The 27,038-nt window shown below is 49.4% G+C and overlaps 1 protein-coding gene across 1 annotated transcript in view; it reads right to left on the bottom strand.

Annotated features, from left to right (window-relative positions):
- The window catches only part of NAV2 (neuron navigator 2), a 722,151-nt gene that overhangs the window by 655,039 nt on the left and 40,074 nt on the right, over positions 1-27,038 (bottom strand). The gene's annotated exons all lie outside the window — the stretch shown is intronic.

The raw sequence follows: 27,038 nt of genomic DNA, 5'->3' as shown, positions 1-27,038 counted from the left end.
CCTACACCGCTATAGGGACAACACGCTGTGCACAGAGCACTCTGCCCAGGCCAGGCAGGGAGGGTTTCTCTATAGAGGAGACAGCAACCCCAGGTCTGGAAGAATGAACAGAGGTCAGTCGGGTAATGAAGGGCAACTGATCAAATGATAGAGGACCTGTATTTCTAAGGAGCAATTTGGCAGAAAAAAAAAAAAAAAAGGACCAACAGCTCTCAACAAGAGAGAGAGCTACCACTCTAAATATTGTGGGTGACAAAAAGCACAGCCAGGTCCTCCTTGGGCAAATGGCATCCGCCTCAATTGTGTTGGGAGAATTTATGACTAGCCAAGCAGACATCTCCAGATGCCTGGGACCACTATTAAGTGGAGCCCGCCAGTGCTGAGGCACCTCTTCTTACCCTTTGCCACACCACTTAAGAATATAACCCTTGGCTAGAAATCTGGCCTTGTGCTCCTGCCATCTGGGTCTTTGGAAAATTATCATGTTCCATCAGTGTTCATTTCTTTTTTTTTTTTTTTAAGATTTTATTTATTTATTCATGAGAGACACAGAGAGAGAGAGGCAGAGACACAGGCAGAGGGAGAAGCGGGCTCCATGCAGGGAGCCCCATGTGGGACTTGATCCCAGGACCCCGGGACCAACGCCCTGAGCCGAAGGCAGAGGCTCAACCGCTGAGCCACCCAGGGGTCCCATCATCAGTGTTCATTTCTAATGGCAGCAGCTGCATTCGATTCTCAGTTACTGAGAGCTGGGCCTGTTTTAAAAGAACACTGAGAGCTAGATAATAATGTAATGTTATTCCCACTTTACAGATGAAAAAACTGAGGCACCGTTGGTTTGCACTGGAGCCAGACTGAATCAAGGTAAAGATGGTGCCAAAGCCTGGTCTCTTACCCACCAAGCTCTACTGACCCTCCACCCCAAGCCTTAACATGCACGGTCCCTTCATCTGCCCACTACTCTATTATGACATTCCTAAGTGAAGAGGTTTCATTTCAGTCCTCACCACCCAACACAGTGTCTGGTATATACTAGGTGCTCGGGAAACATCTGTTCAGTGATTAATTAAAGGAAAGAGTCCTTCCTGTGTCAAAGAAGCCTGGCCCTAAGGGAGGTCAGGCCTCCTCACTGAGTCTGAAGTGTCATGTGAAGAACATGGGCACGCAGCCCTGCTTCCAAACATCGGCCCTACTATGCAACAGTCCATTCATGAAACCTTCATTATTCAGGCCCGAAAGTATTTTTCAATTTTTAAATTTTTCTTTGGAATGAAAATATCCCATGAGAGAGTTGTCAGGAGCATCAGCACAGTGTTGTAGTCAGGAGGAGTCCAGAGGCTGGAGCCATATCCTTCAGGCTCAAATTCCAGCTTAGCCATGTCCCGACTGTGTTGTCTTGCAGAAGTTCATTAACCTCTCCACGCCTCAGTTTCCTTATTTGCAAAATAGAGATAATAATATTTATTTAGGAGGTGTCTGGATGGCACAGCTGGTTAAGTGTCTGATTCTTGGTTTCAGCTCAGGTCGTGATCTCAGGGGCATGAAATCGAACCCTGCACGGGGCTCTGTGCTCAGTGCAGAGTCTGCTTAAGACTCTCTCTCTCCTCTCCCGCTGTCCCTCCCCACTCTCTAAAATAAATAAAGAAAGAATTTTAAAAATAATATCTACTTAGTCGAGTAGCTATGGAGATTAAATGAGTTGGTGTTTGTAAAGTGCTTAGGATAATACCCAGCACACTTAACACTATTTAAGTGTGTGTGGAATACATAAATCAGCAGGGATGAGGGGATCCCTGCGTGGCTCAGTGGTTTAGTGCCTGCCTTCAGCAGGGATGAGATGAAAACCAGAGGAAAGTCAAAATAAAGTTCTATATGATAGATGAAATGGAGGGAAGGGCTCCAGTAAAAGGATGTAGGAGTTGTGTGATACAAAAAATTTGCCACCTTTATAAGACGTCCTATAACACGGCACTGCCCAACCTGTTCCCAATCTCTCGGGAAGGTCCCCCTTCCGTCGGTGTGCCCTAAAGCTGGGCAGGTGGAGAAGCAGCTCCACAGAGGATGCTGGGGCACAGCAATGCTGTGCTATCCTGGGTTCTCTCTGTAGGGTCCAATCTCCTTGGGCCCCACTCCTGGACCCCAGTCTGGCCCCAGGGCTCTCACCACCGGCCCCTCCCCCCCGCCAGAATCCTGACTCCTGGCCCAGCCCAGAACATGCAGTCATCTCTCTCCAACTCCAAGTCAAGTCAAGATCCCAAACTTGGGAACCAATTAGATTTTGGTTCAAGTCCCAAGTCTGCAACAGATTATGTGTGTGACCTTGAGTAACTTAACTACTCTCCCAGAGTCTCTTTCTTCAACTTTAGAAGTGAGGTGGGGTAATAAAGTCGACCTTCAAGGGTTTTTGAGAAAACTAAATTAAATAGCCACGGTAGATCCTGGGGCACGGAGCCTGGAGTGTCCTAGGGGTTCTATGAGGATTTGCTGAATGAATGAAAGAATGAATGATCGGTCACACAGATCAGACTCTCAGACGCTGGCTCATGGCCTGCACTTCATGTAGCGAGGAGGAGACCCTAGCACCAAATCATTTCTCCTTTCATCCTTGCTAACGTCCCTCCAGGCAGCCCAGGCCCATTTAAACCTAGCGAGGGGAGGAGGAGGAGAGCTTCCAGATGCCACCCACTACCTAAGAATGTGGCTGAGAGCTTAGGGGACAACCAGCAGTGGCTCGTAGTTTGGAAGAAAACCAAGTTCTGTTAATGAAAGATTAGAAAAGGCAACATCCAAATGAGTCTCCATGCTTTGTTGAATCTGGAAGTCACATTTAGTAAAACACCAGGGGACTCTTCCTTACTTTTCCTTTCTTAAACCCTCAAACACCATTCAGCTTTTTTACTTGCAGAGTACACCATGTTTCTAGCTTCCCGGAGGCCCCAGCTGACACGGGGATGGCCAATGATTTGCTCACCAAGGGACGCTGATTTTCCCAAAGGGGGAAAATAAGGCGTGTGATTTACATGGCTTAATATACTCATTAAAGGTTTAATTGGAGTCACTTTGCCACTGATCCTCCAACAGCCCCCTTTCTTCCCCATTTAATTAACAGAGTAACCTTTAGCTTCACAACTCATAAAGAAAGCCAAGTATAAAAGAGGGAGCTCCATCCACTTCTCCATCCTGATCCTACCAGGCAGCTTAAAACCCCAGTGAGACTCAAGTTCGGCGGGGGTGGGGGGGGGTGGGGGTGCCTGTCTCCAGTCTGGAGTATTAACATCTTCAGAAAAAAGGAGGCTGAAGACTGAGTCAGCCAGGCCCAGGTTCAAATCCTAGCTCTGTCATTCATTAGCTGTGATCTGGGCGAGATACTTAAATATCTTTGGCCTCAGTTCCCTCATCTGTAAAATAGGGATAATAATTAAACAGATAATCCACGGAGTCATGAGGTTCAAATGAGTGTAACATTTGTGGTGACTTAGCACAGGACCTGGCATGTGGTAAAAATGTCCAAAAAAGGTTGGCAGTTTGCTCTTATCGCTGAAGTCACAACTATGGAGTGCGATGAATTCTGGGGTTGCAGGAACTGGACTGACAGGGGACTTTCCACAGATGATAAATTCTTATTTGGCCTTATGGGGTCACCAAACAGTTTCTGAGAAACCACGTAAAAAATGTCCAGCAAAAATTATTTGGAATACTGCACGCGATTACTCGTCTTCAATCAAGTTTAGAATATTTTAGCCGCTTGGTATGGTCCCAACTGGTCGGCCGTCCCTCTCCCAACCTCCCCCCTTCCTGCCCTTTCTCTGCCCGCTTGCAACATGAAGTATAAATAATTAATGCTATCCAATTACCTAAGCCAAAAATAAATAAAGCTTCAAGGGTGTATTGGATTTCCATGCGAACCCACCATTAGGAAGATGATGCATTCTACGTGCAGGTGTCTGCATCCCGAAAGCCATTTGTGATGGGGCCGCTCAGTGGGTACCAGGGTTAGTTAAAGCTCGCTTCATTATGGTGGCATCGGGGCAGATGGGAACTGGCGGCACTGGCTTGTTTTCATAGGGAAATGTGCACCAAGTCCCAGGTCAGAGCGGTGATAAATGGGCTTGCCGACAATTTGCTGGGAGCATGCATCTTGGGGGACTCCGGAGGTCATGAAATGTCTGCTGTTAAGCTACACAATTTTCTTTACTTATCAGTCCCAACCACATCGCAGACACATATTTGAACAATGAAACAAAGGAGGACACGCATTATCAGGCCCCAGCCAGGGAACGGAGCGGCACTAAGCCAGCCGGTGCTGATTGGACAAAGCCTGGGACACACTAAACGCCAAGTGTGGAAGGGAAGGAAGGCTGGCATCTCGTTTTGAAGTAGCAAGTTGGAAGGGGGGGGCGGTGCCGGGGGGCTGTGGGGTGGGGGCATTCTCTAAAGAGCGTAAGTTCCAAGGGCTGAGGTCATCTATCACCACCACAGCCTGGGCGCTGGCTCCATCACCACCCCGCAGCAGCAGGGACCGCTCCAGAATGCAAATCTGTTGTTTCCAACCATCCCGTGGCTCCCCATTGTTCACAGGAGAAAGTCCAAACTGTTTTTCTCACGTCTACACACCCTTCCGTGTTCTGGACCCTGCTTGCACCACTTGCATCCCTCCACCCTCAGCCAGGCTCCTGCCACACTTCACTCGCTTAGATGCCTGCGGTGGGTCCCTGCAACACTCTTTTCTCCATTCTTTCGTGGGGCTAACTCCTAGTCGTCCTTTATGTCCCATCCGTGATGGGCTTCCTCCGGGAAGTCTTCCCTGACCACCATTACATTGGGATTTGGTGCTCCCCGTTGGCCTCTCACAGCACCTCGCAGTTTGGCTGTCGTCGAAGCCTCATTACTTTTCCCTAGACTGTCTGCTCCACTGGGCCGGGGACTGCCTTATTTGTCACATTTCCAGTACCCTACCCCATGCCAGGCACAGAGTAAATGCTTGAAACTGTCCATAAAATGAATGAGTAAATATGCAGAGAAAGAGCCCTCAATGCCGGCAGGATGCAGGAGCCCTAGGTGGGCCACGCGTCCTGCCAAGGTAAGGCCAGGATCCCCACCTCCTCCTCCGCCCTCATCCAAATGAGGTTCCATCTGGCACTGGAAGGCAGAGACCAAATGAGTTAACAAAGCTGAAAGCCATACAGGACACCAGACACAAAACCTCTAGGGGGGAGCTTGGACGTTACCCTAAAATAGGGGAGCAGAGGTAGATACGGTATTTGGCATGTGAAGCAGAAGTGTGGGGCCAGAGAGATAAGAGATGGTGCCGGAGAATTAGGAGCAGATGGAGAAGAAGGGGATTCCAGGGAATTTCCCAAAACAGTCATGAGCACATGCTGCCTTTACGAATGTGTTTTAAAAGCCGGGAGCAAATTAGACCTTCTTGGCCGGAGGGTGCTCAGGCAGTGAGGCCCACAGTCCCTTCGAGGCGATGGTGACAGTAGGGACGCCAAGAGAAAAAGGAGCTTGGTTGATTGCAAGAAAGAAGTCTGGGTGAGGGGAAATAGGAAGACTCCCAGGGCCATGAGCTCACCCTAAGGGAACGAGCAGGTCCAGGGAGACACCCAGATGAGTGCCAGGATGCCTCTGAGCAGGCCAGCCTCAAGAACAGAGCCGCGGCTTTCAGCAAGTGGCCGACCGGCTCTGGGATCCCTCTTGCTTTTCTGGAAAACATCCCCCTCCATGGCATTCTTTTTTAAAGATTTTATTTATTAAAAATAAATAAAATAAAGATTTTATTTATTTATTCATGAGAGACAGAGAGAGACAGAGAGAGAGAGACAGAGAGAGAGAGACAGAGAGAGAGGCAGAGGCACAGGCAGAGGGAGAAGCAGGCCCCACGCAGGGACCCCGACATGGGACTCGAACCTGGGACTCCAGGATCACGCCCTGGGCCGAAAGCAGGTGCTGAACCACTGAGCCACCCAGGGATCCCCGTCCCTCCATGGTTTTTGCTTAGCACCTTGTCACTCTTCAGGGGCCCTTCCTCGTTGATACCTTTTACTCTTCCCACACGCTAGGTTCATAAGTCCCTCTTCCACCAGATGAGGAATCAGGATCAGAGGTTCACCCAGCAAACCAGTGGCCACACTCGGTCCAAACCCCCCACGATGTCGAGCCTGGCAGGCTGCCGGGTGGCCCGAGCTGCCGGGTGAGCACACAGGAGCCAGGCCAGCCACCCGAAGTCGGCAAAACTGCTCCACCTCATAGGTGCCCAAGAGCTCTTCCCAGATATTTGTTTCTTTGTACCCAGCAGCAAACTGCATACCCCCCCAATCTCACACACTCATACACACTCACACACACACAATGCCTTGCTTCTCCTGCTCTCACCACAGCCCAGTCTTGTCTATGTAATAAGGAACCTACACGCGGGTGACTATGGGTGACAGCATCATATAGCATCGCTCCTAAATAACCCTTTTGCAGTGTTACGGGCTCTCTTTGGAGACCCAACACCTTCCCCCGAAGACCTAACGAAAATAGAGAAAAGGAGAACAACCACTATTCTCTGAGAGGCCCAGCCCTACCCTGTCCTAGGCACGCAGACGGATATTATAAAGCAAGTACTGCCAATCCCATCTGACAGATGAGGACACTGAGTTCTGGAAAAATTCAATAACTCGTCTAGTGGCACAGCTAGGAAGTAGCAGAGTGACACTTCCAACCTAGGCCTGTATGAACCTCAAATGTGGCTTATTCCACTGTGTCAAGCTGCCTTTCAGTGGGAGTGGTGTTTTGAAGTACCTGTGGGTATGTGGGGGACGGGGTTTAAGGGTGGTTCGCTGGCAGTGCGCAGAGGGAGGGGCTTTCAGGACAGACAAACCTTTGGAAAGCTTCTACGTCAGTCCTTCATGCAAGCGGAAAAACAGCCCTGACTGCAGAAAGAACTCAGTGGAGAACAGAAGCAACCACTGCAGAAAGGAAGGGAGCATTTATCATGGAGGGGTTGGGGGATGGAGACCCAGGTGGGAAAAGAGAAGGGGAGGGAGTCAGCCCAGTGTCAAAATTTGGGTGAAAAACTATCAATTTCCTGGCAGGCCCCTCCCAAACATCTGCTTCCCTATCTGTTTGGGAGGACCTGGCGGTCTAAAGCCAGCAGCCCTCAGCAATCATGTCAATGAATATTTCTCCTCTTATTCATGGACGTTCAGAGGCATCGGGATCCTGAGCTCTCCTAGGATGGTTAAAACCAACTCTTCTCTTCCAGGCACTCACGACAAATTATCTAGGATGGGCAGGTCAGCCCCTTTTGCCTCTGTCCTTGCTCCACACCCCCTGTACCCTGCCTTGTGTGGCTGGCAATCCAGGTGGATGACGCAGACGGAATAGAGAAGGCAGGTGCTCAGCAATGGGGTTTTGAGGACCAGACAGACAGCACTTCTAAATTAAAACTTAAAAATAGAAAAAGGAGGAAAAAAAAGTCATCTTACCCTGTGTTCTGTGATCCCCTGCTGAATAGGAGTGTGGGTTTAAAATTTAATCATGAATTTATGCGAAGGAAAGAAATCATGAAGTAAGTGTTTAAGGTGCAAAATCACTGAGCTCTTGGGTTGTGATCACTCAACTTAGCATAAAAATTAAGAATGTTTTCCAAGAACAGAGAAAAAGGCGCATTTAAAAAAATTTTAATGACAGATGACATTATTTTTTTTTTTTTAAATAACAATCTGACTTGTGACACAGCATGTGGCATAAAAATGACTCCGTATTACAAACCCGGGCTTGGAGCTGCAGAAATTGTACCCCTGAGAGCATCACAGAGAGCCGCAAGGTGCTTTCTCACTATTGGCCTCTTGGGCTTCTGCAACTGAATTCTGGCCTTTGTCACCCACAATTCAGTTCGGGAGGCAAGGCTTACCCCAAGTGACGTGCTGGCCAGGCCTTGGAGGGAAGGGAACTTGCCAAGAGTGAAGGGGACAGATGCAGGTGAAATGGGCTCTGCTCCCCAGCCCCCTGCCGAGTTCAGGCCTCCCTCCTCTCTCACCTCCGCGGCCCCACGAGCCCCTCACTTGACTCCCATCCCCTCCGATGAACTCTCAATGCAGCGTTATCATTGTCAAACACAGCATCATCCCATTGCTCATGATTAAAATCTTTCCATGGTTCCCTGGCCCTCGGGAGGGAAATCCAGCCATGTGGCATTGCTCATACCAGGGCCCCAAGCAATCGGAACCCCCAGCCGCTCTGTCATCCTTCCTGCTCTGTGTTCAAGGGTTCCACCTGTCATCCCAAGGCCCAACAGCATCCGGCCACGCCTTGGCCTGACCGCCTCCCACTCTGCCCTCTTGCGCCCCCCAGACTGGCTTCTTAGGCGTCTCCCCAACTGTCTCCTCGGACCAGTGTCTACTTGGAGAGTCACATGGCTCCCTCCTTCGCTTAGTTCAGGTTCTGTACAAATGTCACTTCTCGAAGAGGCCTTCCCTACCACCCCCATGTAAAATAAGAGCCCTTCCCCTAACCACACGCCCTATTATCCCTTACTGTGCTTTATCTTCCCCCCAGAGTGTCCGTGGCTACCTGACACAGGGTACCCACTCCAGTTTACTGTCTGTCTCCCCCGTGCAAGAATAGAGGCGTCACGACACCAGGGACTTAGCCCATTTTGTTCTCTGCTCTATCCTCAGTGCGCACACATTGTTGGTGCTCAGTGAATATTGACAGAATGAATTAAAGGGATGAATGGCATCCCGTTCTGTCTGCTGTTCCCAAGCAGAGTGTGAATGCCTCCCTATCTGAACACGTTCCTTTATGGGGAATGCCCTTCCTCCCATTTCCATTACTAGGCTAACCTCAGCTTTTCTTCAACGCCCTTCCCCACCCTTTCCTGTGCCTCAGACCCAGGCCTGGCGAGGGTGCCAGCCCTATCCCCAGGCTGATTCTATTACACCAGAGTAGAGCTGGGATGTGCTTCTCTATCTCTCCTAGGAGATGCTGACCTCCCCATGGGGGGAGTGTATTGTTTGTTCTGTGTATTGTGGGCACCGAGCAAGGGCCTGGCAGATAGTAAATACTCTATAAATGTTTGCTGGATTAGCAAATACATGATAATTACGGCTGTCGTCTATTGAGCATGTACTCTTTGCCTGCCAGTGCTCTAAGCACTTTGCAGAGGTTAACTCCCCATCCTTCCAACAACCCTATAAAGTAGGTGTTAATATAATCCCATATTTCAGATAGGTAAATAGGGCATAGAGAGCTTAAGTTAGTGCCCCAAATTCACACAGTGTAAGTGGCTGAAATGCGGCTTGACCCCAGCTTTGTATTCTTGGCTCTTCACCAACACCCCCTAATTGCCTTTGGAATGAATGAACAGGTAAGTGTCACAAATGTTGGACCTTAAATATTATCCTTTCTCCTCTTCCCTCTTCTCTCTGTGCTCCCTGTTATTCTTAGTCTCTCCCTTCTCCATATAAGCATTTGTACATCCAATTAACATGCGCTTATTGAGAACCCCCGATGTGCCAGGCACAGTGCTGAGGGATAGAGAGAACTCCTGTGATATTCTCATGAAGCTTCCTGTGTAGGAGAGAGACAGATGCTATTTAATCATATGACTACACAGGGACAGATTATAATAAGGGCTGGCCATTCATTCATTCATTCATTCATTCCTGCAGTAAATGTCTGTTGATGGCTTACCATGTGCCAGGAGCCATTCTAAGTATTGGGGATGAAGCAGTATCTGTTTACACTGAAATAGACCAAAGTAATTAAGCAAACAAACATACAGTCAGGATAATTTCAAAGATATATCAATTACATTATAGGCGTAATGAAGGAGAAAAAAAACAGACTGAGAAGAAAATACACAAAGAACTATGAAAGCACATAGCAGGGGGCCTTGATCTAGACACACAATGACAGAAGCCAATATATCCAAAGTACTTCCTATGTGTCAAGTACCAAACTCTCCATTTGTCAGTCCCTTTATTATTCACACCAACAAGTCTGTGTGGGTGCTATTGTTATCCTCATTTTTACACATGAGGAAATTTCAGGTATAGAAGGATAAAGTGCTTGCTCAAGGTCAAACCGCCAATAAGTAGCAAACCGACTATATGAACCAAAGCGGTCTTGCTCCAGAGGCTACACTCCCCTATGCTAAGTGAACACTTTCTTCTACCATCTGGAAAGGTGGTATTGGGCGAAGGTCCCAGGAGCTCTGTGACCATGGGCAGGCCACCACTTCTTTATGCTTCAGCATTCTGGAGTGAAAGAGAAGACTGCTGGACTAGATCAGAGCCAAAAGTCCTCTGTAGGGGATGAAGGACCCTCTGAAATCAAGTAAAGAATTTTGTACGCATATAAATATGACCACATTTCTTAAGTGTGGCACCATGGTTTAAATTTTCCCAGCACTCTGTAGACCCCTAAAAAGTGCAGTAAATTATTCCTTCCAGAATGTAGTGTTCCATGGAATATTCCAAGAAACAACCTTTGTGTATTTTTCTATAGATCCTACCATGCCTACTCACAGAAAAACCCAAGTGTCTACAGTACTTTCTGTCTGGAAGGTGAATTCTGACTCCAGCTTAAACAGTTTGCCCTGCATCTCCCAGGTTGTTCTGGTTCTCTTTGATCTGTAATCACTCCTCCTTTGACTGCAACGTTCTGTACATTGAAGATCCAGACACAACCCTCCCCGGCCCTAGTATCATTAAGGCCAAATAAAGCTGAGCTGTAGAGTTGTGATTTCATAAACATGTCCAGTAAATCCAACAGTGAAACACTCTATTAGGTGGGAAGCATCATACATAAGTTATTTATTTGCCCATCCAAATGCAAATAAAACAACTTCATGGTACCAGGGTATAGCTGCATTCCACAGCTGTCGACTCATGGCTGACAGCATGGTTCGTGAGCTTTGGCTTTGTCTCTATATTTTACATTTATATCACACAGAAAAATACGTTTGGTCCTTCAATGTTCGGGTAGGTCTTAAGACACTTAACATTATAAGCACCTTTCAATAATGCATTAACATATAAAATATATTCTTAAAGACAAACAGAGAGAATTAATATTTTATGGGCTACAACCCACAAATGTCTTTAGAAGCATTGATTGCTTCCTAAATCCATTAGGTTCTATTTTGATCTCCAACGGCTGGAGACAGTCTGCTCTGTGGTAGGAGTTATTTTGGCAGCCCAATAATTTAGAGATGGCCAACGTTGTGATGACCTTCAGTTTTTGACATTGAGTGTTAAAGGAGTTCTAATAAGAAGGCACAGCTCCTGCCTGTCACACCACTGCCTGTTGCCATGATTATATATTAGCTGGTCAGGGGAAAAATGTTCTTCTGTGATGAAATTAGATTAATCAGGCATCAGGTTGATCCAACTAACCCACTAAAAGGTCAGGCTGGAGCTATTTTCCACCAAGGTGATAATAATAATTACAGTAGTGGCAGCTATCATTTACCATATAGATAATGTGTTATCATCCTACATAACCAGAAGGAACACCATGCACATCATAGGCCAGAAGATGACAATAAAGTGTTGTGAGGAAGGGATATCTTTCCCTCATTCTAACTCCTATAAAGGCACTCTAAAGCTAGTCATCCTCCAGTGACATACAAGTTAGTGACCATTATCCCCATTCTCCACCTGGGGAAATGGACTTAGGCAACCCCACAGTTGGCCAAGATTGATGCTGAGATTCAAATTCAGTCCCCCGGGCTTCAAATCCTGTCTACGTTGTTTCCCCTGCACCACCCTGGACAGCATACAAGCTGACCAGAAGGAGGGACCAATGTAACTCCAGGAGACTGAGGGAAGATACCAGCTGGAACAGATGGGAATGCCAGGGCCTTGCTTCCTCACAATGCAGATAGCTAGCTGGAGCCAGCAAAGCCCCTCACCAGAGCCTCCATCTGGAACATGATGAGGATATCTACATGAAGACAACTCATCTCTTTCTTCTTGACTCATGATCTAGCAGATTCTCCAAAATTAAACTCTGGCTTATCAGGTTTGTCTCTACTATGAGAAGCTTCTCTTCAGTGCTGCCACAGCCCCTTTGCCCATCCTATCAGAGAACACACCACATCTCAAACACCCTCCAGGCCTGGAGTGGTTGAGGACAAAAATTTCTTGTTATTTTTCTCTGCCATAGTTCCCAACAATTTTCTGTTGAATGAATGAACAGGTTCAAATTAAGTGGATTTTCAGTGAACTGTCTCACCTCTAGACAATCCAGAACTAAATGTAGAGGTGCCATCTCTCTCCAAGTTACCCATCCATACTCTCTGCCCATCCTTTTTGGCTCAGCCCAGATCACAGGCCATGCCTGAAACCTCCCCTCTCCCCTCAGACTATCTCCCACCACAGGAATCTTTTAGTATGCTCCCATGCAAGCAGCTTTGTGTCTCCAAATGGATTGAAGAGTCCTTGTGAGAGAGGACTATTTTCAGAGTCAGAGGTACATATAATATGCCTGCAATATATGCCATTTAACTTTCCTAAAAAGCCCCAGAGGAAAGCAAACAAAATCAACGGACTCTCCTGGAACTAATATTACACTATATGTTAACTAACTGGAATTTAAATAAAAATACAGTGACAAATACACGTTTTTCCCTTAACTGGTTTTAAAAGCAACTGCATAAAAATCAAATCAAATCAAATCAACTGACCCTAACTAAGTCCCACAGCTAACAAGCCACTCTGCACACATTAAATTCTTTAAATGTCTCTGCAAGTAGGGGGAAATTACACCCATTTTATAGATGAAAAAACTGAGATCCGAGTTCTTAAGTAGTCAAGACAGATGACTAACGAGGAGCACATCTGGAATTTGAACCAAGATTGGGGCTCTTATTCTTTCCAAGACACCAGGCTACATTCTGATGGAAGTAATATAATAGTGTCTTCTTTCCAATACTTTCTACTGAAGTCCCAGCAGTTCAGTACGTGAAAGGTAGTCCTGATTCCTCCCGGCCAAAAGACCAATGGATCTCCCTAGAAACTCACTCAGTACATATGACAGGATGCGGACTCTGCATCTCTGAGTCTGCTGTGATACAGTCTTACGTAAGCCCTGTTACATCTGCAGGAGAAGCTCAAAGTTAGAGACCTGAAATGCATAGAAGAAGCAGAGAACGTCAAGGAATCATATTTTTCTGATGTGGGTTACAATGGGACACATCTCTTGCTTTTCTTCCCATTTCACTAGTTGTTCCTTCTCTTTCCTGCACTGTTGCTCTTCATCTTCTTGACATTTTAATGTTGGCATGAGCACCCAGAAATCAGTCTTCAGATCTCTTTTCTAACTATACTTATTCCCAGTGTCATGGTTTTAACACGACTTACACAGACTTGATGACTTCCAAATGTATATATCGGGACTGGACTCCTCTGAACCTCAGACTCCTAACCCAACTGCCTACTCAACACCTCCACTTGGAGATCTAGTAGACATTCCACCCTTAGTGTGTCCAGACCTTAACCTTCTGCATTTTCTTCTCCCCACATCTGCTTCTTCAACTGGATTCCCAGGTTCGTTAAATAACAGCTCCATTTTTCCACCGGCTCAGGCCAAAAATTTCAGTCTTCCCTAACTTCTTGCTTTCTCTCATCCAGAACTAATCTACCAACAAGTATGATTTGTCATATATTCAAAACATATCCAGAATCGGTCTGCTTCTCTACCTCCATGGCTACAACCACAGTTCAGGTCACCCTTACCACTCACAGCGATCACCGTGACCATCTTCTCCTAACTACTCTCCTTATGCCCTCTTCCCCCTTCCAGCCACTGTCCACACCACAGTTCCAATGAATCCTTGAAAACGTAAGCCAGATGTTGTGTTTCCCCTGCTCAGAACCCTCTACTAGGTTTTCATTTCATCTCAGTGTAAAAGCAAAGTCCTTATCATTGCCTACAAAGAAGGCCCAAGCACCCACTGATGTCCCCTAGCTCCTGCTCTGCTCCAGCCACACTTGGCTCCCTGTTCATCCTTGAGACACCAAACACATTCTCACTGCAAGGCCTTTGTGTTTGCTAGTCTCTCCTCCCTAGACACCCTCATGCCTCACTCTGTCACCTCAGTACTCCATGGCCATGTCCATGAGGCCTTCTCTGACCAGACTGTGTAACATGCCACCAGCAATCTGTCACATTTCTAATCTTTGTACCTGACTTCATTTTTGTTCACAGAGCTTAAGACCATCTAACACATTATATATTTTATTCACTTTATCTTGATTATTCATTATCTCCAGTCCTCCTTGAGTATAAGCCCAGAAGGACAGGACCCATCTATTTTTGTCCACCAGTGCATCCCCAGTACCTAGGACAGTGCCCAGTACACAAGAGAAGTGCAGGGAGCCATTTTCTAATGAATAAAAGAATGATAGGAAAATGTTCAGATCCCAGGAAACTAACCAAAAATATCCCCCCACTCCAAAATAGTCCTCAGAGTTTAGAAATGCCCAACATGCCATACTCATGGCCCAGTCCATGCTGTGCCTTCCCCCAGTGATGAGTAGGAAGGATCTGGCATCTTCCCTAGAGGTTGACCTTAGTAGAGTATTTACCCAGAAGACTCTCTAGTCTTATTACAGAACTCTTACCCAGAGTTATCTTTGCAAAGGGGTGAAATGCTACAGTGGTGGATCTTTGAGGGATACTTGTGCCCATGAAAGATGACCCCAGAGGCACAAAAATTTAGTTAGTAGCAAATAGGGGAGGAAATAACCTCTTCTCCCCACTTCTCTGTCATTCCCCATTGAGAAAGCCCACCATACCAAAGAGTAAATCAGTGTTGGGGGCACCATCTCCAGGTGGGTGCTGGCATCCCTGTTTACCGCAGGGGTAGAGGGGAAGAAACACAGGGAAGTGAGTCTGGCATAGGAATATGGGAAGAGGTGGCTCTTTGGGATACCTCCCCATCCTCCTGAATCCACAGCCGTCCCTGGACTCACCCTAGTACCCACTGCAATTATCTCTAAGCACACCCGTTGAATAACAGGCGCAAACCCTTTTTTGCCCTAGCCTTGAAAAGCTGCCTCAAGGCCAACTGGTCTCTCAGATCCACGTGCAAGAGTCTGTCATTTGACAGCACTAACCTGCTACTGAGAACCATTCATGGGATGCTTACTGAAGTGGAAATGGCATTCAGGGAGGTTGGCTACACAAACTAAAGATGCTTTTCTATCACCTAGCGCCTGGGCCTGGGGCTTCTCTGGGTGCTGAGGGGGCAGTACCATATGTGGGGTAATGAGCTAGCTGACTACAGAGGCAGGCGGATCTGATTCCAGCCTCAGCTCCACCACTGGCCCTGGGCATGTGAACCTCTCTTTGGCTCAGTTTCCTCAGCCTATATGCAGTTGCTCATAGTACCTAGAGCTTAGGATGTTAGAGAGAATGCACATAGACTACTTAGCACGGGGCCCCCATCTATCCCAGCAGCACAGAGGGAAGAAGGGGGCTCTGACCACATCTCCCTATATCTTCATCTCCCCACTGGAGGCCTGCAGGCTCTGAGGTCAGGAGCCCTGTCATGTTCCTCTGTGTCTATTCACAACGTGCCTGGCACAGAGCAAGGCCACCAACAAGGACTTGCTGAACAGCACAGAATTGAAAATACCCAGGCTGAGCGGTAGACAACCTTGGAGGCTTTTAGGAGAGAAGAGAGGCGCCCGTGTTACTACCCAGAGAAATTACCATTCTGGTAATGTCAGGGCTGAAATAAAGAGCTGCTGACGGGCTTTCCAGGTTGGAATCTGACTTCTGAAGGTGGCAGGGAGTGCAGCGCGGGAGAGAGAGTTCTGATTTTTTTTTTTTCCTTGCAAAATTCATCACAGACACTCAGCCTAAGACACAGGGGAAAACAGAACTGTGTTTTGACTTCTAATTTATCTTCTTAATATCCACTTCCCCGTGTCCTGGACCAGAGCCAATAAGTCTCAAAGATCACATTTCACCAGCGACCTTGAAAGTGTGATTCAACATCTCTTTTTGCAGTAATAAGATCTTTTAACCAAAAGTGACCATTTTATGAGGCTGATACATTACAAAGGAGCCAATAGGCAAACTGAAGCTCAGGGTTATTAAGGCCCTGGGAGAAATCAATGCGCTCTGAAGTCAGCATCCAGCTGTGTCTCAAGCAATAGTGACCTGGGGTTCAGGAAAGGTGTTTGCCAGGGGCCGAGGCTGTGTCCAAAAGCTGCTCACCCACCAACTATGCACATGTCCATGGGTGAAGGAAAGGGCCCAAATCTTCCTCCCCTGCAGGGGTGGGGCTGTCAGAGGGGGCTAGGGCAGGCTGCTGCTCAGGAGGGGCCACTTCACGGGGCTGAGACTAGCAGGGCACCTCTTAGTCCCCAATTGGGGGTCCATCCAGGATCCAGAGGCTGAGCAGAGCTGAGAGTCCAAAGGGAAAGTAGGTTTCAGTGGCAAGGGAAGGGCCTCCAGGTAGATGGGAGAATGGAAGCAGGGGTGAGAGGTTCAGGGATAGGAGAGCAGAGGGCTGGGTGGAGCACCGAGGGCAGTCAGGAAGGACAAGCCAGAGCGTAGCTAAGGCTGGCAGCTCTGCTTCCCCGGGGCGGGGAAGGGGGTGCCAGGGTGGGCGCGGAGCAGAAGCATGATGCACAGGAAAGCCAGCTGTGTTTAAAGAGACAGAGCCGGGGATCCCTGGGTGGCTCAGTGGTTTAGCGCCTGCCTTTGGCCCAGGTTGTGATCCTAGAGACCCGGGATTGAGTCCTACATGGGGCTCCCAGCATGGAGCCTGCTTCTCCCTCTGTCTGTATCTCTGCTCCTCCCTCCCTCCCTCCCTCCCTCCCTCTCTCTCTCTCTCTCTCTCTCATGAATAAATAAAATCTTTAAAAAATAAATAAAGAAAAATAAAGAACAGAGCCTGGCCAACAAAAGTGGAAGCCAGCAGTGCCATCTCTGAGGCCGGCTTCTCCAAAAGCCAGCTCTCCAGGCATCATGGAGTTTCCGGGACACTGATGCGGTGCCAGCACTTGCCACACATCTCCCAGACCGGGGGCACTCAGGGAATGGAGCAGTCCTGACAAGGTGCACGCAGTTCAAGGACACATGTTCCTTTGCTTCCCCAGCCCCATGATACAGAGATACTGGTGTTGCCCTTTCTCCTTTTGTACCCCCCAGCCCCTGCAGCCAACCTGCACATCAGAGCTCTAGAGCCCATGCTTAGCATACACAGCCCCATCCCCCTTCTACAGATGGGCAAACTGAGCCCAGAGGGGAATTGTACCCTGCCCGGTCACAGGGAGAGGATGAAGCGAGGCTGAGGCCAGACCCCAGGTCTCCTGACTTGTAATCCACCAATCTTTCTTCCGTGACGTGGAATTCAAAGGCAACCTTAATTCAGGGTGGAATTTTATTCTATTTTTTATTATAAAATCAATGCTTGCTCATCATAACAAATTCAACTTAAATATGCATAAATAAAAATATCGAGAAGATGTACTCCCCCGCTCACCCACACACCATCAGTAACCACTACAACAGTTTGGAACGTCAGGGGTCAGGAGTCTATAGCCCCCTTTCAGGAGGCAGGAACAAGGACAGCGTCCTCAACACCACACACACACACACACACACACACACACACACACACACCTCAGAGAACCCAACCTTCTCTACAACTGCCCTGCCAAGTGGTTGCTCAGCCTTAACAGTCTTAACTTGTGTACCCCCAGGACTAAGAGAGATCATGGCTTCTGGAAGTATCCTGCCCACTGGTCGATAACTCTGATAATCAGAGAGGTCGTCTTTTAGCTGAACAGAAAACCTTGTCCACCTATAGCCCTAGTGCAGCCCTTTTAGCAACCCCACACACACTGTTCCTCTGTTTAAGGGGGCCCTCAAGCATCTAAGAATAATAATACCGGAAGCCCTCTAAGTCTTCTCCTCACAGGCCAACCATCACTGGTTCTGTCCGTGGTCACCTGCAGGATGTGGTCAGAATCACCTGTCATCGCAAACATCACCCGAGCACAGAAAACCGCAGGGTGACATGCACATCTCTTACTCCCTCATCCCTCAATGTTCCCCTTAAAACAAGGCAGCCGTCTCCACTGAAGACCCACGGGACCCACTGTAGGAGGACCCAGTGTCCCTAAATCCAAATGTAACGGCCTAACCACCCCGGAAGGAGGATTCGCTTGGATGGCTCGAGTTCTTTTGGAAAGTGAAGACCCGCCCTAACAGAGCGCCCCGCTGCATCACCCGGCCACACGCCACAGAGGGTCCCACTCCACACGCGAACTGCAGGCCCCACGGGCCACCCCTTAGCCTAACGTCAGCCAAACCTCCTCACCCGGGAATACCTGGGAAGGGGGGCGCTGGCAGAGAGCCTGAGAGCTGGCACACAGCGGAGACTCCCTGTCCAGGTGAGGTGCCCCCGGAGGGAAGGAGCACAAGGCTCCTTCTGGAACCCCTACGGACTTCGCGGTCTCACAATGTGGCCCTGGCCGTGAGAATGACGGCGACAGCGCATTCTGGATAACGCGGAAAGTCTTCCAGCGTGTAGATGTCCTCGCAGGTTGTGTGGTAGCGGTCGTAGATCACACAGCGACGCACAGACCTCCCTGGGGCCGAGGCCTGGGGCCGTGCACCCCTCTGCCCACACCTCAGGCCATTGCCCAAGTCTGAGTAACTGTCTCCACGCCTCCGCACCGCGTGATCTGGGTTAACATACAAGGTGCTCAGCGTCAGCGAGTGGTCGTAGCAGGGACTTAAGCCGCAGAGGTTCCGCTCACCGGAAGCCACTCGCTCACCTGTATCCTCAGAGCTGCCGACACTGGTTCTTCCTAATGACATTGTCACTTATTAGGGATTGATTCGAGCATGCCAGCCGGGGCTCTGGGCCCTATCCGTTCATCATCTCAGCTAATCCTCACAAGACCCCAGCAAGTGGGCATTTGTGCCCACGTACAGATGAGGACGCTCTCCATTCCTGCGAGGCCGATGGAGAAAGCGCCCCACTTAAGCCTTTGTGGGGAGCTGTGAGGCGGGGACCAGTCTGCCGGGCTGGGGCCGGTTAGGAAATAAGACTCAGGGGTGATTACAGGAACGCTCTGGGGTGAAGGGACAGGGCAGGGGCAGAAATAAAAACAGACACCGAGAGGAGAAGAGTGCGGGGAGGGACAGTGCACTGGGTTGGCCTCCAAATGACGCCCAGAACCCCGGGTGGGCTCAGCCCCTCCCCTCCCCGGCCCCCTCCTGCCCCGAGCACAGGGTGGACTGTCACAGGAGGCACCGGGAGGCACAGGGTCCTTGGCACTCCTACAAAGCTGGTGCCTCCCTGGCCAGCACGCGGGCAGACGCTAGCAGCCTGTGAGCAAAGGCTTGGCTGGGGGCAGCTCCTCGGGGCCTGAGCCCCGCCTGGACGGCCTCCTGGGGCAGGGCTGTCAGAGGGGAGGCCCTCGCTGAATGAATGCACGCTGAATGAATGAAGGACGGTGACGCGAGCGCTGTCCAAGGTAGCGGAAGGTGTACCTACGAGGGGGCTTCCTCTCCCCTTTCCAGAAACATCTTTGTGTCAACAATCAGGCACATCCCCATGGGGGGGCGGGGGCCTGGCGCGGACTCACAGACACCCGGACACCTGCCCATGGGCCTCATTCTTCCTCCCTGAGCCCGGGCACAGCCCCAGAAGATTCCAAAATACTGTGTGAAGCCAAGGGCAGGGCAGCTGCGCACCCAAAGTCACGGGAGCCGCTTGCTTTCCGGCTGCTGACAAGAGGGGCCTGGAAGCTCCCGCCCCTGCGATCTGGCCACTCCAGGGTCCCCCACCACCCCTCCCTCACCTGCAGGTGGCACAGGCCCCTCGCTGAGTCCTCAGGCAAAGACCTAACCTTCCCCACCGGCTGCAGCGCTCCCGGGTGTCCCTGCCACCTCTCCTCCTTCCCGCACAAGGGCTCTATCCCCACCGCATCCAGCCTTCCTCGGGCCTCAAGCCTCCGCTTCCTCTTGACACTGGGCTTTTCGCCCCACGCTCTTCCTTCTGCGGGGCACCCCTCTCCCCTTGCACTCCTACCTCCTCTCCTGCCTGCACGGTTCAGCTCAGGGGAGCCTTATCTCCCCCTTCCCACCTGGGTCAGATCCCCCCTTCCTACTCTCCAATGGCACCCACATCCCTGGGTGTTCCCTTCCTGTGAGCTCCTCGGATTACTGCTGTCACCCCGCACACATTCTAAACTCCGTAAGGGCAGGGGCCACAGCTCCTTATGTCCGCAGAGTCTAGCACAGTGCCTGAAACATAGGAGGTACCTCAGAAAATACTGGCTGAAGGGATAAATGAATAGTTGCCCAATGACCCCAGAAACAGTCACTACAAGCAGTAATCCTTCAGGTGTTGTGGTTTCGTTTTTAAATCAATGGTTTTTTAAAAATAAAAAATAAACAGGGGATCCCCGGGTGGCTCATTGGTTTGGCACCTGCCTTTGGCCCAGGGCGCGATCCTGGAGTCCCGGGATCAAGTCCCGTATCAGGCTCCCTGCATGGAGCCTGCTTCTCCTCCTGTGTCTCTGCCTCTCTCTCTCTCTATCATAAATAAATAAAATCTTTAAAAAATAAAAAAATAAAAAAATAAATCAAAGGTTTTCTTTCCCCTAATAAAAGCAGTAGCTACACCATAAAGAAAAATAGAAAGTGGAAAATACTCTCTTTCTCGATACCCCAAGTTGTTCACCAAACAATAAATCCTGAGGTGTCACTGCACAAAGTACCCAGAAGGCAAAGAGGACCCAACGACTTCCCTGGCTGTGATGTGGCCACTGGGAGGGGAATCACACAGGGGAGTTTGGGTTTTATTTTCCAGGAGAGACCTAGGATGTGTCCCTCCTCCTCACACTTCACGTCCCTCGTCCCATAAAGCAGGTCTCCAGCATTGCTGCCTCTGGAAAAGCTAAGGGTTCACGGCCCAAATGGAAAGAGAAGTTCCTGATACAAGAATCTACGTGAGCTTCACACTTTCACCAGTGAGATGTGACTTCAAAAAACACCTTAAGTCACAAATTCCCCCCTTTAAACACAACTAATAATTTGGAGCAAAACAGCTCTGAGGTCAGTACATTTTAAATTTAAAACAAGCAAATTGCTACTGGGAGAGAAAAATAACCAGACACGTAGGGGAGAAGAAAAGGAAGACAATCAAAATGAAAAAGCCGCCGATAGTGGCCCAAATCACATGGTCTTCTTTCTCAGGTTTGTCTACAAAGGGTACTTTTCATTTCAAGGAGGAAGAATAAATTTTAACCTGACAGCTGATATGATTCCCATTGTAAAATTAAAACACATTTTGTCGATTTTTTTTCCAAAAAAAAATATTTTATTGACACATATAATTTCACGCTGCAGACATAGCTCCTATTTTACAAGCCCTGTAAACAGACAAAGGGATCCACACCCTCCCTCTAAATCAACGGAGCACAGCGAGTGGAGTGGGGCGGAAATGTTTTAAAGACACAGATCAGCCCAACTGAGTTAAGGGTGAATGTGGAAAACAGGAGCTTCTAGGGCAAGCCAACAGACTGTAGAAGCGTCTCGAGGTACAAGGGGGTACTGGGCACCGTGGGGGGATGGACATACAGGCCTGTCTGGCCCCTTCAGCCAATGCCTGCTGGACAGCAGCCTGAGAAACTTGGGACTCACCGTCTCATTGTGGCCTTCCCTCAGCAGGGCGCACGGGGCAAAACCAAAATAGTGCAACCCCTACCTGATCAACAGGGCCCTTTGCAAAGAAGACAGAAGGATGGACACTCTGGGAAAGGGGGGCAAAGGACCTCAGGCTGCAGAGTTTAGCTCATACTATGACAGATCCTCTCCCTGTACAGGGACAGCATATCTCAACACGACCCCACGTGCAAACATGCTCAGTGACGTCCGTGTGGCTTGCTGGCCTGTCTGGTGGAGAGACCAGTGCAGAGACCAGTCTCCGCGCTGGCGCTCACTGGGAACCTGGGCTGGCCATTAAACCCCTAGAGCCCCAGTTTCATCAGCTGCAAGCTGCAAGTGGGACGAACTGCATAAAGCTGTTGTTACACCCTTGTGCCAGACACTGTGCTTGCCTTTACTGCCCGCTGACATCCAAATCCTCACGACAGCTCCAACTGAGGTAGGAACTCTGTGGGTTTTAAGCAGGGCTTCCAAGTATTTTCCTCCCCTAGCAAAAGGTGGAATCCAATTCCCACCGCCACCACCACCGCCACCGCCACCACCACCCCTCCTTGTACAGGCCAGACTTCTTCTAATGAATAGACTGTAGACTCCCTTCTGATGAATAGAATGTAGCAGACATGATGTGGGGTGAATTCTGAGGTAGGCCACTAAAGGCAGTCCATCTGCTGTCTACCACCCCCCCCCCCGAGTCTTTGGGCTCCAGTCACCATGTGGCGAGGTAGCCCAGGCCACACAGAGGCCACACGGAGGCCCAGCTAGACCCCTAGCTCACAGCCACCACCAACTACCTGATATATGAGTGAGCAAATGAACCTTTGGATGATCCCAGCTTCCATCCCAGCTGATGCTGACTGGAGCAAAGAAAACTATCCCGCCAAATGTGGCCCAAATCACAGATTGTGAGCAAGATAAAGGCTGTCATTGCTCTAAATCATCGTTGGGATGGTTCTTTACATAGCAACAGATTCCCGGAACAAATTATTACACCCATTTTACAGATGGGAAGGCTGAGGCTTAGAGTGATGCCCCTGCCTCACACAGCCAGCAATTGGCACTGTCAGGACTTGAACCCAGCTGGCCAACTTATGCCCATATATCCACGACACAGGGCCTTCTCGGCCTGCTTCTCCATCATCCAGTCATAGGCTTAACCAGAGAGAGTCTGATCAATTCTCAGTTTTCAGAAAACATTAACCTGGACTCTCCATTCCCTGGGCATTCTGGTCACGACTTTAATGCGCTCCCTCCTTTGCCATCGTTTGTTAATCATTACTGCATTTTTAGCTTTATTTAAATATTGTTTTCTTCCAGGAGAGCAACTTTAAAATAAACACAGATTCAGGAGACCTGGTTAAGCTGCTGTGGGCTAAGCTTCAGGGGGTGGGGAGGGTGTTAGGAAAGAACAAACATTTTATTAGCACCTTCTGTGTGCACAGCACTGGGCTAAGTAGCTGTCCTTCATTATCCTAAATTCATAAAATAGATTAAAAAGTTACAGTTAAGACTGAACTCCAGAGGTAGTTTCAACACACATATAAACCCCCCTTCTGTACCCGTCCCTGCTCCTCCCCCACTGCCCCGAGCCCCACTGATAGGTGTTAAAATCCCCATTACTCTCTTACTGTGATGCCATTAGCAACACCCAAATTCAAAATCATCACCCACTGTTTCTGCTACTTATCTTTTTTAAAGATTTTATTTATTTATTCATGAGAGACACAGAGAGAGAGAGAGAGGCAGAGACACAGGCAGAGGGAGAAGCAGGCTCCACACAGGGAGCCCGAAGTGGGACTCCATCCGGGGTCTCCAGGATCACACCGTGGGCTGAAGGCAGCGCTAAACCGCTGCGCCACCGGGCTGCCCTGTTTCTGCTACCTAAGGCACAGGACTCTTTCCAGGACGCTTGTTAACAGTGAATATCTTGCTCACTCCTGTGTCCTCCTCACATTCAAGGGGGTCCTCCTTAACATCCTTCACTAATAAGGCTTAAAATACCTGAGGTCCTCTGAAGCTCAGAGCATCCAAACTCACTGAAGGTTTGACTCAAGGGTGATGAGGAAGTCATGGACAGGACGATTCTTCTGGCAAAGGTGAGTGAACAGGACAGGTAGAAACCAGGCTGAGGGGACACCTGGGTGGTCCAGTGGTTGAGCATCTGCCTTTGGCTCAGGGCGTGATCCTGGTCCCGGGATCAAGTCCCACATCAGTCTCCCTGCATGGAGCCTGCTTCTCCCTCTGCCTGTGTCTCTGCCTCTCTCTCTCTCACTCTCTCTCTCTCTCTCTCTGTATGCCTCATGCATAAATAAAATCTTAAAACAAAAGAAACCAGGCTGAGGGCTTTGGGAACAGGTGAAATGCAACCAGGAAGGAAGAGAGGTGAAACGTGGGAAAGGAACCAACTCAGTGCTGGGCGCAAGGCAGTGGGGACAGGCCAGAAGGGGCATGGGGGGCGGGCTCTGATAGGGGAAGGGGTGATAGACGGGGGTGCCTCCTTGGAGGCAAGCATAGTAAAGACGGGAGGTGCAGTTTCATCCAAAAGGAGGCAGTGTGGGGCACTGAGCACCAGAAGACAAAGGCCACTGAGAACCCGGTAAAGTGCCGGACCTACCACTCACTTGGGCGTGGGAGGCCTGGGGACAAGTTACTTAGTCCCCCCACCTCCGAGCTTCTTCATCCTTAAAGCGGGAGTGAGACCAGAGTCTCTCCCATGTGTTGAGTCCCTGGAAGGGTCAATGTTATTAATTTATTCATAGGATGGATTAGGAACCACACACAGAGCCTGACACTTACTTACTGCACCATAAATAGTTGCTGTTCTCAAACCCACCGCACTCACTCCCACCTCGGCACTTCTTGTCTCTGCTGCTCCTTTGCCTCCAAGATCTTCTGGCTCCGGAGCAGGAGGGTCTACTGGGAGGTCCAGTCCCTGGAGGAGCCTTCCCTCACCACATCCTGGCGCCCCCTGCCAAGCTCTCACCGGCTTTACTTTCCCCAGGGCAGGCAAACCAGAGGCCTCACTCATTTGTTCCCAGTTATGAGACAGGCCATCAACCCCGCGTCTCCCCTCTCTGACCATCTGGTCTGATGTTTCCTTTCCAGCCCCCACTGGACTGAAACTTTATGATTTATTTCTTTATTTTACTTGTTTATTATATCAGGGCTTCATCTATTGTAGTCGCCCTGAACCCCTAGGACTAGCACATAGTAGGTGTTGAGTGAATGCTTGCAGAAGGGTGGAATTCATACTGATTACCGTTTGGCAGGCAGGGAAGCGGGATGGGGGCATTCAGGGCAGCTCGGAGAGTCCTCCACCAAAGATGGAAAGCGGAGGCAGAAAGCTGTGGGTCGGGGACCAGCCATCATGAGAGGCCACAGAGGGGTTGAGGGAAAGTCAGGAGAGCCAAAGCAGAATCACTGCAGCTTCAGGCTGCTGGGACCCACACAGCGGAGCCCGGGGGAAACAGAGAGCCACAGGGAGGACTCTGGAACGGGCCCCAAGCCCCGGAAGATTATCATTTAATTGGGCTCCATATGTAAACTGTCCTCCAAATTTATGAGCCTGCACAAACAATTGTTTCCTGGAATGTTTGTACAAATGGTGCAGATTACAAAATTCTGGCCGAAGGATAAAAATATCACATGTGGCCAGGGACACAGAGCAGCCTGGGCCACTGAAGAGAAGATGGGGTCCTACCTTGGCCTGCAGGCCACAGTTTACCTGGTCTGACCAGCTCCCAGGTCAGAGGTGCTGTAGGAACACGGCCAGTCCCACCACTGCTTCCAGCTTAGGCCTATGGGCTGGGCTGAAGGCTTCCCGGGAAGTTCCAAAGGCTTGGGCCAACCTGCCTCACCCCCAGAAGCTCAGATGAGATGTTTGGGAAGAGCAAAGCTTTGAAAACAGTAAAGACTAAGTACTCGGGAATCCTTACACATTTTAAAGCAAGTACTGTGTGCCCTGCGTTGTGTTGGCTCCTTCACGTCCATCATGGCATTTGACCCTCACAACTGCTCCGTGAGATGCCCTGTCCTTGATTCTTCATGATCCACACGAGGAACCTGAGACTCAGGGACGAAAGTGGGTCTGTTCAGCATCACAAAGCTGGTGTATGTGGGAGCGAGACTCAAATCCAGACATCCTGAGCCCAGACTCTGTGCCCTTTCTGCTATGCTGCAGCAGCCTCTGAAACGGAAGACACTTTGCAAAGGCACACGGTGCTGCCGAGATGCTAGTCCGTGTGTGCAGGTGCGTGGGGGATGTATCCAGTTCCCCAGCTCCATAAGACCAAAGACCCCGTCTTAATAACTCCTCCCTCTCTCTGGGGCCGAGAGCCCTGCCTCGTGCACGGTAGCTATCTACCCAATGTCGGTGGAATCGGCTGGCCGGTAGGTTGACCTGTTACCGAATGGGATGGACGGCAGGCCACGTCACTGTTCAACCTCTACCTGCCTGTAGATGAACACGTTTATGAGACTTGCTCCCACTCATTGAGAAAGAAAGCTGGTGGGCCCTGTGGCACGCGCTGCCAAAAATGAGCCCGACTCACAATGGACAACTGAGGGCAGAGTAAAGAGAGCATCGCTCCGGGGTCAAAAGGGCCTGGATTCAAATGCCGGCATCCCTGCTATGGCTTTAGACAGGGCATTTAATTGTTCTGAACCTTGGCTTCCTCACCTTCAAATGGGGATAATGCCACCTGCCTTGTGCGATTGTTGTAGATAATGTATGGAAAGTCTGCAACACAGACTAGGTGTTTGCTACACCGTAGCTATTATGAATTTTAGGAATGATACCAATGACAGAGCCTGATTTCGCAGGCTTTGTTTTGTGCAGCGTGCCCACACTGTTAATGCTTATCTTATGATCAATCACTACAAACACAGCCATTCTCCAAATCCACCCAATCCACCACCACCACCACCACCACCACCACCCACTCTCCCTCAGACTTCCTCCCAGCAGCAAAGCCTCCTCTCATCTATAATTCAATCTTTCTGTACAGATTACATTACAGGACGTTTAGAAAAACAGATTCTCAGATGGAATATATGTTACACGGGTGTTTTTAATACCCAGCAATTAAAATCCTCAAAACGAGAAAAAGGATCAGCAGGCAAGTTTTCAACATCTCCAGTGAGGCTCGACCTCGAAGAAGCCAGACTTGGGACATCGGATGTTAAAGCTGGTTTTTCTGGGATTGGGAACAGCTGGAGAAAGCCATCGCCTTGCAAGGTCTGTCAGAGATGAGCGATGTGCCTGCAAGGGGAGTCACACATGTCCTATTATCCTGAGAAACTCCAACATGCAATTTATAATCTGCTGTCCTATAAAGTATTCC

This window comes from Canis lupus, chromosome 21 (assembly GCF_003254725.2).
Source record: "Canis lupus dingo isolate Sandy chromosome 21, ASM325472v2, whole genome shotgun sequence".
In the NCBI taxonomy this organism is placed as follows: Eukaryota; Metazoa; Chordata; class Mammalia; order Carnivora; family Canidae; genus Canis; species Canis lupus.
Note: the sequence above shows the minus strand (reverse complement) of the source record. Positions and strands in the feature narration are given on the sequence as shown.